Source organism: Lagopus leucura, unplaced genomic scaffold, assembly GCF_019238085.1.
Source record: "Lagopus leucura isolate 7727_CA_CO unplaced genomic scaffold, USGS_WTPT01 Super-Scaffold_100047, whole genome shotgun sequence".
Classification (NCBI taxonomy): domain Eukaryota; kingdom Metazoa; phylum Chordata; class Aves; order Galliformes; family Phasianidae; genus Lagopus; species Lagopus leucura.
The window spans coordinates 407,273-420,881 of record NW_024962293.1 but is presented as its reverse complement, the minus strand read 5'-3'; the positions used below and the strand labels follow the sequence as shown (position 1 = coordinate 420,881).

Genomic DNA, 13,609 nt, shown 5'->3' with positions numbered 1-13,609 from the left:
AAACAATTTCAATGTGTTAAAATCTTCAAGGTGGGTTTCTGTGATCTTCTCCATATTCTTGAGGTTCAATTTTAGGATCTTTGTTTAAGGAAAAGTAAATTTAATTCTGTATAATTAAGTGCAGTAAGAAAACAGGAAACGTATTTTTTTAAGCCCTGTGAGAAAGTCTGTTCAAGGATTCTTCTGTACAAAGTAAATTCTAAAATACCAATGTAGTGCAACAGTTGTAACATAGGTAAGGTACTCAGTCGTGCCATTGGCTTTTATACTCAGCCAGTTTACTTGCCAACATAAACAAAGACTTGAAGGCTTATTTTTTATTAGAATTTATTTCCATGCACAGTTCAGGCAGAATCCACTGTGAACCTTTGAGTTCGTTCACAGTGCGCTAAGCATTGCTGAAATGGTTCTGAAAGTGGCCAACCAACATTGTCGCTTCTAAAGACAGCAAGAAGGGGTCTTCTGCTTCATTCTTCTCACGCGCTTCTCTCTTAAAAGTGATACGAAAGGGCATAAAATGTTTCCTTTTTTAAAATGCTGTGCTACTCATTGTCTTTTCTGATGAGTCGTAAGTGTGCACTGCTCAAATCTGCAGACCACCACAGCATTAAACAATGGTAAATATTCTTTGCTGCTGATTCATCCATGGGAAGGATAGATTTAGCACCCGGCCTGTGGGCACTGAGCGCTCCAACAAGCAGAGAGACAAAGAACTCCATTCCCTTAGGAGTTCAAGGGCACTGTTTAGGTCATTGGGTGCCCACAGCCCCTCTGCTTACTCCTGGCCCTGAAAATGTCCTTCTCAGCAGAAGTGAAGAGATATAGCCACAAAGTGGTTACCTTTGGCATCAGATGGAAACTAACCTTACTGCACAAGAGTTCTGCAGCAGGCTGCTTCCCAAAGACAGAGGGTTCAATGATAGTATCAAGAGCCACATCACGGGCAAGCTGCAAGCAATCTTGAGAAAACTGCCTGCCCTCTTTCCATGAGGAATGACCAGAAATCAGGGCTGGATGGTGTTCAGCTGTCCCGTCCATTTGCATGCTTTAGTCCCTCCCTCTTCAAGGAGTCTCAACGTAAGTTGAGAGGCAGAGGCCTCTTTGTTTTACATGCAAGAGGCAAAAAGCCCTTCAAGAATCTGCAGGGTGCTTCTAATTGCAGCTTAAAGCTGATCTGCATTGCAAAATGGAGCGAAAAACATCCATGTTGTTCGTGAAAAGGAATCACCACTGAAGAATCACTAAATTTTCGGCTGTTCCTCCTCCTCTCCCCACCTTACAGATACACTGCCAGTGTAAAACAGGAAGATGCTTTTTCCATGCCAGCTGAGGAGTGAGGAGCCACGTCAAGCAAAAGCTGCAGGTCTAAGCATAGCACTGATCTGCAGGTCAGAAGTTGGAACACAGCCTCCTGTTCTCTTGACTAGGGCTTGTCCAGTCTAATAACCACAATTTAAAGGGCCTGATCTTTTAAAAGGGGGATGAACCTGTGACTTACATTGATTTTGATGGGTGTTGTGGCTGCCTGACAGTTCCAAAGTATTTTATCCTAGCATTGTGACTCCCTCATTTCAGATTGGAGAGTTGCTGGAGGTGAAGATAGCTTGTCTGTAATACATGGAGTTCTGGATGTCTAGAAACTTAATTTTTGAAGTATGCCTCTTCGTAAATGTAACAGAGCCACTTTTAACACTAGAGTGAAAAACAGACCTTGCTGCCAACAAGAAAAAAATTGCAATTTCTTTATGCTATTGCTGCAAAGGGAATCAGACAGTAGAGGGAGCACAAGTTAACAGTCACTTTCCCCCGTGCCATGGGCTAGCCACGTTAATTGTATGCAAAACAGCTAACAGAAATGGAAGAATGGAAAGGGGCAAAGCCATGTTGGTTAGTAGCGTGCTGGATGTGGATGAAAGGGTTGGAGGTAGCAGGTTAAAAGCCTGACTATTAGGGAGGAGAAGCTAAATATGGCATCTTACTACAGCACGTGGCAAGGGGCCAGATCTGTTAGTTCATAGATCTTAAGCTGTTTCCAATATTTGGGTTTGAATGGGATTAAAAACCAGAAGAGGAGATTTTTCTGGGTCTGCTTTCAACAGAGATGGAATCTCTGAAGAGCAATTTCAGTGCTATGGAATCTAAACCCAAATTCCAGTCTTATACGACCTTAGCATCCAAGCCGCAACCCGACATCATTTCTCTGTCTGTCTGTACCAAACATTTGATAACTATGCTGTACAAAATCACTTGCATGCGACTAAAAAATGTAGTTAGGTGGTTGTGGCTCCCTGGAAATAAAACCTAGCTCTCTGACAGTTGATACTTAGAACAAGAATGGTGTGCAAATGTAGCTGCTACCTCTGGTTTAAGAAGACATCGCCTCTCCGAGGTAAGATGTTCCTGTGCTGGGTGTTAGGCGTGTTTGCGTTATGCAGCACCAGAGCGAGGACTGGTTGCTAACATATAAGATTTGTGAGGAATCAGCTGCATTAATGACTTTGTTATAAGTGAGGATATAAATGAAAATTACATTTATGTAACAGACTTTCCAGTATAAAAGCCAAATTTTGCTGGCTATAAACACTCAGAAAGCTTTACCATGAAAAATTACAACAATCAGGGGTTAGACATTACATTTAGAGAAAATGCAGGGCAAGGCACATGAGTCTACTGCTTTTTTATCATGTTTTTCCAAGTGGAATGACTTGAGCTAAAGTTAACTTTTTACTACTTAAGAAGATTATGTGGTTCATAGAAAAATAATTCAAACTGCTTAATTTTTAAAGCTTTTTTAATAAGAAACCTTCAAAGAGGTTCATTGTAGAGTAGTATTCAAGCAGTGTAGGTAAGGTAGTTAAATATTCCCTCACTGAAATGTAGTTTGAACAACAGACTTTCATGGCACCTATACAAATATTTCTATAGATTCTTATCTGCAAGAATAGCAGCATATTTCTTTTTTTTTTTTAATTAAAGATCATTATAATTGCTAATGTATGATTGTTTGGGGGCATATGTGAGTCAAAGTGTGGTTTAGCGAACACAGTTCTTGAGAACACCTTAATGTTCACTGAGTCCCTCCTGTGCTGTAACCTCTGTGCTGAATTAGCACATGGGCCCACGTGTGAGGTGCCCCGTGTCCTTGGCTAGGAGAGGAGCACCTCCAGGATGGATAAAAAAGCTGGGAATCAACCAAGGAGCAGAGGTTTGTAAGACAGCGACCATTTCTCAAAGATGCTGATGAGTGGTTTGGGAAAGGAACAAAACAAAGACCCATTAAAACCAAAGCAAAGGGGCAGAAGAGGGGTTCAAATCATGAAGGGGAGACGCTCTCTCACCATGAAGCAGAATGTTCTGGCAAGGGCAGAGGCGGACTCATGGCTGCTAGCAAAGGTGATGTCAGGACAAGAGGTGAATTCAAGCCTGTTTCGGTTTTTTTCTGTGTTGTTTTTTTTTTTTCCCTTGCTTATGACTTTGTTGGCTTTTTTGTTCTTGTTTGAGAGGAAGTTGGGTTTTTTGTTTTTAAATTTAGTTATTTATGATTAAGAGGTTCCTTTGTTAAACCAACATTACTTTATTTTGTAATCCTTTAAGGATGCTACTGGAAAACCAGAGTTTCTCACAGCCAGTATACCCTGGGGCAATGTACCTGAAGAGCTGTCTCCAGAAAATTGGGCCATAAGTGTTGATGTGCCCAGATATGTGGCTTGTATGATGGGGTGTGCTTCGGCTCGGGTCTTCAAAGCTAGTTGGTGATGATTCATTTGTGATGCATATCTGTCCAGGCATGAGAACTTGATGCAATAAAAAGATTTCTTACTCAGGTATTAAGAGACCATAACAATTACATAATTGTTACTAGGGCAGGAGGTCTCAAGTCATGTTAGATTATTACTGTCACGTCTTGCCCCATCTTCCTGTCTGTGTGCAGACCAGTTTGGTATGTTGGGATCCAGCCAGTGAATGTGTGGACTTCCACCACCTCTCACTGAGTCACTGCAGGTTTCAAATTGATGTTTCTATAGAGAAAGACACTTGGGCAGTGAGATCTTGGACCTGCAGTCCATTCTCTTAGTGGGAGTAGTGTTTCAGCACTTTGCATTCTTCATTTCATAATACAATAATTCCTTTACCAGAGAGCTGAAACTAAGAGAGTTCTTTTGTTCATCTCAGGCAGGCAAGGCTTAGACAAGGGAATTCGTAGCCTTTGTCACTTTGTACACTGAAATCTGTTTAAGGGTACAGTTTTCAGACATGATAGCATTCTTTCATGTCTTTAGTGCACAGTTTGATTCTGTAGTTTGTGTATTCCAGATTGAGCCATCATAGCTATGCCTTCCCAGCTTTTGGCTTGTCCAGTGTGGGTTGATGCAGTCACTTCATAGAGTCTGAATTCCATTCTTGTTGGTTTTTTTGTTTGTTTGTTTGTTTTTCTTCAAGACACCTTTTAGGATGAAGAAGAAATTATTCTTGTTCCCAGGCTGAAAGCGGGGAGGTGGTCTGTATTGGTAGAGCATGGTAGTTCTGTTTCTGCTTTGTGGCCGTCATTGTTTGACTGAACTGAGTCTCCCCAGCAGAGTTGAAGCTTTAGTCCATCATAAAGAGTATGCTATAAAACAAATGCAAACCAATCCTGTTGCCAAAATGCTGTTCACAGCGTGAAACTGAGTTCTCATTTTGATGGGGTGTGTTTTCAGTGTGTCGCAGTCGCCGTTATCCCTTTTGCCCGTCAGAGCTGTGACTTATGAACTCCCTACACAGTTCCTTGCTCAAGGAAAGCGAAAACAGGAAGCTGGGACTCCATTTTTCTTTCAAATGAATATTAATGGGAACTGTTCTGGGCTACTGCTCGGCTCCATGATAATACACATGGCCATTCATGAAATGGTGCAGACAGAAGAGACGATTAGGAATACAGAATTTAAGACTGAATTTTGAAAAGGCAGCACAGGAACTTCGGGCCCCGAAATATCCTCGTACGCTTTGGCTTTACTTCACGCTATCAGCCAGGATTCTCCTTACAGCACTGCAATATTCATAATGAAGAAATAAATCCACCCCTTCCTGTGTGCCTCACGACACGCAGCGCTGTGTGTGCTCAGCACATGTGTAGTTTTGATAAAGAGACGTTATCGAGACTGAAATCATTTTAAACAAAACAAATAATGTGGCTGCCCAGCGCTTCCTCTGGAAGTGTTTCCTTGGACAAAAATCGTCCTTAACACTCTCATGTATGGAGTTAGTATATCCCTCAGTAACGCCTGTTCGCAGAATGAGTGTTTCAGGGTAAATGTCTGGCTGTGTGCTTTATATATAGGGTGTGAAGTTCAGCCATGCGGGAGGGCCCTGCCTGCAGCCTGGCCGGGGGGCAGGCCTTGCTGTGCTCGGTGTGCAGCCCGGGTGCCATCCCACGGCTTGGGGCTCTCTGTGGGCATGGGGCGCTGCGGCCACCAAGGGCCTCAATGTGGGACAGCGGTGCTGCAGAGCCCTGGGTTCCCTGCCTCATGGCGTGAACGCTGGGCTGGCTCCTTGGCTGATTTGAGGGCAGGGTGAGCGTCCATCAGAGAGCTGTGAGGCTGCGGGTGTCCGTGCGAAATGTAGGCTGTGCTCGCAGAGCCCGTGGCCGTTCGGTGGGGCTGCTGCGGGCTGCCGGCTGCCAGCAGCTCAGCTGTGTGCTGTTTGCTCAGCAGAGACGAAACTGCAAAGAGCCGATTGCTTGAGGAGCAGATCGGGCGCTCAGACAGTGTGTGCATGGGGCGTTGGAAAAACAAATTGGTTATTTTAACACCAAAGAGCAGAAAGCAAACCTGGAGGTGATCTGCAAGAGAGCGCGCCGCTGGGTTTCTGCCCCGTTTGATACTTTATGGCATACAAAGAAAGATTGAGAAGTGTGGAGGCTTTTTTTTTTTTCCCCCTTAAGTTTCAAAATAAAAAGTATCTTTGTCTGATACTTTGCAGCAAGCATGCTGGTTCTGGCTTCCCCTGGTCTTGCTGCAAGGCCTGTGGGAGAAGGGCTCAAAGAATACCAGCAGCTTTCTCAGCGTTTTCATTAAGAAAAGCAGCGTCTTAAGAGAGGCCGCTTGCTCATTTAATGTTCTTGAGAATGTCTGGGTTAAAATAGGTGTTAATAAAAAGAAGGCAGTCTATTAAAATTGCTTCCTTTTTGAATAATCTCTGTATGATGAAACGTATAACTGAAGGGCTTAAAGGTCAAAAGTGAGACCAGGGCCCCTTGGTTCTCGATTCTGTGCAGACATGTCGGAAGCGAACAGCTTACAACCTATGTGACAGAGGCAGATAAAAGAGAGTTGGGAAAAGAGGCACAGGAGGGGGAAGTGGCTCTGCAGGGTCACGGAGCGATGGCTGTGCTGGATCAAACGGCCCACGCCAGGTCAGCCCTTCTGGATCTCGTCCCTCTGTTTAATCCCCGAGCCCACCTCCTTCCCTTGGACGTTTTTGTTGGCTACTGTGAGCGTTTGAGCAGGCCTGTGAGCAGGGTTAATTCAGACGTTGCATTTGAGCAGAAGGGATGCTGAGGATATGCCCTGTGCCGGGTCTGTACACGAGCAGAGCCTGCACCACTGCTTCTTTTAATGTAGCAGAGGCAGCGTGTTGGGACTGGGGCTCCTGGGGCTGGGTCCACAGCCTGGACTTCTGCCTGCTTATTGCAGCCCTGGCCGGTGTCTGAGCGGCAGCAACAAGAAGAGTCTTCCCTCGCACACCTAAAGGCTGACAGACAGTTGCTTGTTTTATACGCCTTGCTAAAATCTAGATAAAACCACCGGAAAGACTTAGCGGGAGCATTGGAAAAGGGTCTAAATTCTGCAACCGCCCGAGGGGATGTGGGGCACCCTAATTTAACATCAAGGCCCTTAAGAAGCACTGATGCTGTTAGTTTGCCAGACAGCCAGATTCTTCCAGGGAAAATAGGGTACAAGAGACCCCTATTCTATAATTGTATACTTGTAATCTGTGTGTGATTTAAGACCTAGGCTTAAAAGTTTTCTATGTAAAGAAAAAGATGGGGGAAAATACCCTTTTTGAAAGATGCTTTCAGGCCTTTTGCAGTGCAGGGAAAGAGGAAAGAAATCACAGTTCTGTTGCTCCTTGCAGGCCATCTCTGTTAATGGCTCCTGGTATTGAGGGTGCTGTGGTTTGCCAGGACTAAAATGTAAAGTCATTCTGAGTGCGAAAACCTGATCATTCTATTAAAAGAAAAAAAAAAAAAAAAAAGAGAGAGGAATGTTTACAACCCATTAAAACCTGTGTGACAACTTAACAAAAACTGTTTCAACAATCCTCTTATTCCCCTTCCTGCTATCTCTATAACATGCAGTGCACGTTGCTGGTGCCCTGCACACAGTGCTGTCGCAGCCATGGTGGGCACTGCGGGCTGCTGGCATTGCCCTGGGATCCAGGAACCTCCTGCCCTGCTCACCTCGGGCTGGAGAGAAGCCTGGGGCTGCTTGCTGCCTCACAGAGCTCTCTGGAACCTGGGCTTTAGCCTCTACTACTGCTGCCTCTGTGGGCTTTGTGACCTGGGCATAGCAAGAATTAGAACAGAATAATTCTTTCCTAAAGGAGCAGGTCTGGCGTGAATGTTGATAAATATTGAAACTAAATCTGAGAAACGAGATGTTCCATTTTTATTTTTATTTTTATTTTTGAATCAGCATTCCATATGTGTTATGCACGGCTCGGATGTGCTCGCGCTTCTGTTACATAAGAGCTGTTTGGTTTTTTTGTGAAGTGCGGTGCAGAATGCATGAGCAGCGAGGAGTATCACGAGAAAAACTGCAAGAAAACGAGGAACGCAAGTAGTTGAAAAGCTGTTACTCAGTATTTTATTTCCATAATCCCATGAGTTCCTTAAAGTTCCTTTTAATGTTTCTGAGAAAAAGCTTCGAAGCGAAAGGAGGGAGGCACAATTTTTTTTCCTCTGGTTTAAAGGAAGGTCTCGGTTAATTCTATTAGTAGACTTTGGGCTTGTTTTTATTTAAAAACAAAACAAAAACCCCTCTCAAGTTTAGAATTTCTGTATGGAAACATTCTTCTCCTTTGCCAGAGAGGGAAGTATCTCGTTTTCATTCTGTTTGTGTTGGAGTATCTGTACTTAAATGTTTTGTGTTTGTTCTTTATTGAATACATTAGTGGTGCATTAATTTCTTCCTGACAATGCTGGTTTTACTGCACTCAGATAGGCCCGCTCCTTCCCATATGACAGACAAACTCGTCGTTCTGCTTGGTGACCCTGCTTTGCCCTCCTGGGCTTTAATTGATAACGCCTTAATTTCCAACCTGCTTTACCTTTTAATGCTTTTTAAAGTGATTTCTGTTCTGATCACTGCAGGAGAAACAACAACAACCAAAAAACCCAGGTTGGATTCCTACTCCAACTCCAATCTATTTGCTTTGTTTTTCCTTTTTTAGATTATTGTTTGGCTTCAGTTTGCTTGCTTCTCCTTTAAACAGGCTTGGGATTACTCAAGGGTTCCTTGTTCAGCAGGCCAAAGGGTAATTTGGAGACTTTGAAACTGTCTCCCTTTTTATCACCAAGTTTTGTTCTTCCAAGAGTCCAAAGGATTTTGTGGGCTGATAGCTGGAGGAGATGCCTCCTTCTAAGGAAGGCGTAAGCTGCCGCCCGGATCCATTGCACGGCGCCGCTGCCGGGCCTCAGACAGATGGGAAAAAATGGATCCAAGTCTGAACCGGAGCCTTAATTAACCCTCATATAACACTAATGAGAAGACTGAGTTTATTGGGGATTAAATGCACTGAGATCACTAGATGAGACATTCACCAAAGGCCCGCAGCTCTGCTTTCCGAAAGCTAGAAATACTGAGAGACTTCAGAGCAGAGAAGTAACCAACATATAGCGTGCACTGCTACAAACTGTCCTTTAACTGAAGAAGTCCATCTGTCCCGGAGATAATGCTACGTTTGGAAGGAGGGCTGTCAGGGCTGCCAGCCCGGCATCGGGAGCTTCCAGGACAGCAGAACAATGCCTGGAGTGGTGTGGGCTGCGTGAGAAACATCACAGCTATTTCTGCAAAAGGCTGTAATCCTCAGAGGTGCTTTTTCAGCACCTTTCTAATATGAATTTACTCACTGCTTTCTTCTTTATTTTTCCCAAAACTTCAAATCCTTGGAAAAAAAATATTAATTAAAAAACAAAACAAAACAAGCACTAAACCCAAACCAACCAGTCCTAACAAACAAAGAAAAAAACCACTCTCCAAAATCTTACTTTTTTACAGGGCCGTGCAAAGATTTCGAATGAATCCCACAGTGGGGAAGCACAGATATTTTAAATAAAAAGGCAAGGTAGAAACATAGTTCTGCAACAGCAGATGCTTGGTTGTGGGGCACAGATGCTCAGTGAGCAATGGATGAAGCTCTGTTCCCCTGGGGATGGCACACTGCTGTGGTCAGCAGCTCTGCCCCGCGCTCCTCGGTGGGGAGCAGGCACACAGTGAGCAGCGGTGCAGGAGGTGCCTCAGTGCATGGCTGCAGCTGCATTTTCAGAGTAGCAGGGAATTGCTGTGTGTTTGCTGTACACTGATCCACACACCTGACAGCTTTAAGTAGGAGAGCATTTCTTCTGTCTTTTGTTATTTTTCCGTGCACACCTGGCTCTTTGTAGGTGCACCCTGGTAGCACGGAGAAGGAGGTTACCAACTGCAGCCTGGATTTTTAAGTGGAAAATGTCTAAATCAGAGACAAAAGTGTTGCTGTAAGAACCATTTGTTTCGTGTGTTCTCCACGTTAACTGGGCTCCCTATCCTTCCATTAGAAAGCCTTGCTGAAAATAAGCTGTTTCCTATAAACAGAAACAAAGGAAATCGTGCGGTTAGGTCACCACTGTTGCTTTTACTTTTTGAGCTGAAAATGTTGCCCTCTCTGCAGCAGTGGGAACTGCTCTAGATGCCGTTCCAGTACAGGACAGGCTGACAGCCTCCCCAGAGCTGCGGTGCCATTTGACTCTGGTTGCTAAGGGATGCTCAAGCGTGATGTAGTCTCTGTCTTTCCTTCCAAATGAACACACTGGTTTGGTCACAACTCCACCCCCACAGCTCACAGCCAAAAGTTTGTGAGGTCGTGTTCTCTCTGGACAGCATGGTCCCATAAGCAGCTGTGCAACTGTGAAAAATAATTAGCTGATTGGCTTTTCTGTAGGCTGGGGCATCCAAAGTGCTCAGTACTTTCAACTTCCCAACAAATGTGGATTGTTTGTAATAGGAAACAGGGTTATTTGTCACCCTGGAGGGTTTAGGAGGCATTGTGTTATAAGATGAACGTCCTGATCACATTTCCTGTGAATGCAAAGGGTAACTAGTGAACCCAAATTAAATAAAGAATGGAGAGGCACTAAATGTCATGTGTCAGAATATCAAAATCTAAACCTACAATTAGCTCCAAGAACAACTGCTGCATGTACATTGTCCAGCCAGAGGTTGTGAATTCCCACTTACCCGCTCAGGTTCCTCGTGCTGTGCAGGAAGGCAGACTGCCACAAGAATGTGTTACAACAGCTCTATGCAACAGACCATAAAGTATTAAAATAGGAAAAAGAACTGAGGATTGTCATCCTTAGAATGTAGAAGTTAGGCCAGCTAAAAATTAAGTAAAGTTACCAAGTAGAATGAAGTGGATTACAGGTGTATGAAACCTTCCCGTGCACATCCTCCACCAATGTCCCATTAAGATGTTCGTAAGTTAAAGCAGTTCTGCTGTCTCTCCCTGCAGTCTGAGCCAGCAGACTTAAGTCTTCTAATGAATGTCTCTTTCACCCACTTCCACATTCACATTATCTTGTGATTTTGGAAAATATTTCTGCCTGCCATGCAGCAGTGTCCTTTGACACTCTTTAGAGTACTATCAGTCCTCAGATAGATTTGTATCATTCAGGCTCTGCACTTTACCAGTGCAGGGAGTTAGGGGTCAGGCTTTGCATGCGCTTCCCCTTCTGAAGGCAGTAGTCTTGTAAATAACCAAGAACCTCAGTTTCATGAGGTGGAAGCTAATGCCACTTGTTCCATGGTTTACTCTGAAGACACATGATCAGCATTGTGTCGTTTAAATACGCAAAAAGTATGAGGACAATTAATGTTTTGGTATGCCTGCTATTCAAATGGTGCTTTCTTACAAACAGAAAAAAAAAACCATAGCAATTAATGTCTTGGAAAGATTGATCAGTGCCTTATGTCTTGTGTCGTACACTTCAGAAGTCTGTAACTGTCAGAAGGTTTAACAGTTTGGAAGTGAGGGTTGTTGGTTTTACAGCTTACAGCCCTCTTCATACTTGGTAACATTTGAAATACGGTGATCTAATTCTTCACCCATCATAAGCAAACAGGAGTTTTGTAAGTGAGCTGTGTTTGTTCCTCCTCCAGCTGCCTCACGCTCTGCTCAGCCTCAGAGCACAGCAGTGCAGAGCCAGACCTGCTTTGTGCTCAGACAGCGACCTGCGCTCCGCTGGCACCTGCACAACAGGACTCGGTCAATTCTACAGCGTATTTCCTGCTCCCCTTTCCCTGCTCTAGCTCTGCTCGCTGCTTGTGAAGATTTGAGCCCTTTGTGCACCTCCAGCAATGTTTTTTTTTATCTTGTTTGTGGATTCCTTTGTGAACTGCTGGAGGCCTGAGAGCTGCTCCCTTCCCCCTTTCGCGCTGGGGTTGGGGCACATTCTCCCCTCTGCCCGAGGTGGCAGGTACTGGCAGTGCTGCATTCTCTTCATATCTGCTGCCATCAGAAAGCAGGGAGGTTTTATAGTTTTCAGTCTGAATTCTGCAGTATTGATTCTTTTATATCTTGTAAATGTCACAGTTAAAATACGGTTTAATAATAACTACATGGAAATAATACCAGTAAATACAAAAACCGTAACAGATACAAGGAATTATTATAATCTTTATTTCAAGTTAACGGGCGATTCTGAGCCAAGTTTCTCTGAGTCCTTTGGAAATTGCCTTGGCGTAAAACACTCAAAGGCGGCAATGGGAGTCTCCAAATCTCTTAGGCCCTGCGTCCCCCAAAGCTGTAGCATTTAAAATCACAGGGAAAGTCCCAGTAAATCCTCTGAGGCTGAGGCTTGGCCATGGAGTCCCTGCTTCCCTGGAGGCCCACTCCTCTCCCAGCTCTGAAGCAGACGCATCTGCTGACACTGAACGTGACCTTCTGATTGTTTGCTCTCTTCACATAATTATTTTACTGTAGGTGGCTCTAAATATAGTAACTGGGTGACGTAAGAAGGTGTGTGCATGGGAATAGCATTGGGGATAATTGATGTTGCAAGTGGGGATAAGTAATTTATGTAAGGGACGTTTCACTAATCTCAGGTGTAGAGGAAAAACGTCTGTGTGTTTTAAGGAGCCAGGAAAAGCACAAATCTTTGGTTTTTGAGCATAGCTGATAAGCCTCTGCATGAAAACTACTGAGCAGCTTATAGGATGAAGTTTCCAAAACTGTTAGAAAACAAAACGGAGGCGGGTGGCTGGTGAGATGGTGGGTGGAAGCGCTGTGCACACCGAGCTGTGCTGTGCCCAGCCCGTCTGCTTCGCCCAGCCTGACTCGGCTGGAAGTCGGCTCTGTCAGTCGGCTCCGTGTCCCGGGACAGTCCCGGGTGGGTGAGGGCAGCCCGGCGCTGGGCTCAGCAGCACCCACATAAGGGAGCACGGCCCCACTGTCTGCACGGTGGTTCTGTAGTGAACTGGGCGAACGTTCCGAAGTTCATCAGATGTGGAAATATAAGGGCACATAAATATTTAACGCAGTGAGGTCTGCGGGAATTACTCTGAATTACTATGAAGTGCCCTCGGGCACCGCCCCGTTAAAATCGATTCGAAACGTTACGACTTTAACCCTCCCCTCCCCAAAGCCCTGCAAATCTTTTTGGGGCCGCTCTCCTCCGCGGCTCGTTCCAGGGACGCTCAGCTCAGCCGGCTGCGGTGCAGCTCCGCGCTCGGCCCCGGCCCGGCTCTGCGCGGACCCCCGGCCCAGTTCGAAGAGGGCGCCGGCGGCGGCGCGGGCTGACGCGGCCGTCATGTGAGCGGTTCCGCTCCCAGCGTTCAGCGAGGGCCGCTCGCCCCACCCCGCCGCTCTGCCTCCTCTGCGCGGCTCAATAGGGGAAGAAAAAAAAAAAAAAAAAAAAAAAGAGAGACAGCCAGGAGAAATGCGAGAGAGAGGAGGAAAATAAGACAGGAAAAAATCCTCCCGTGAGAGGACAGCGTTTGCTCCGGGGAGAAGCGAAAGGGGCTTTAAAAAAAAAAATTCCCCTTTCTACTCCCGCTGTGTTTTCTGGAGAAGCCGAGAGGATTCAGCTGCCTGGAAACCTAATGTGAAAAAAAAAAAAAAACCAAAAAGGGGGAAAAAAAAAAAAGAGGGGGGGGGGTTTGGATCGGACCCCCCCGGCCCCGCAGGGAGGAAAGGAGCGGAGGAGCGGCGGAGCGGCGCGGAGGCTCCGACGAGGGACGGGGAGCGGCGGAGGCGCGCGGGGACAGGCGAGGAAGAGACGTTTCCCGATCCTCCCCGCCGCGGCTTCGGGGAGGTTTCCGCGCCTGCAGCCCGTGCCTTGGATCTAAAGAGGATTAATTTTTTTTTCTTTTTTTTT

At 45.4% G+C, this 13,609-nt stretch overlaps 1 protein-coding gene across 1 annotated transcript in view; it reads left to right on the top strand.

The window, feature by feature from the left end:
- Positions 1–13,609, top strand: part of GNAS (GNAS complex locus) — a 132,383-nt gene that overhangs the window by 33,484 nt on the left and 85,290 nt on the right. The window lies entirely within an intron of this gene.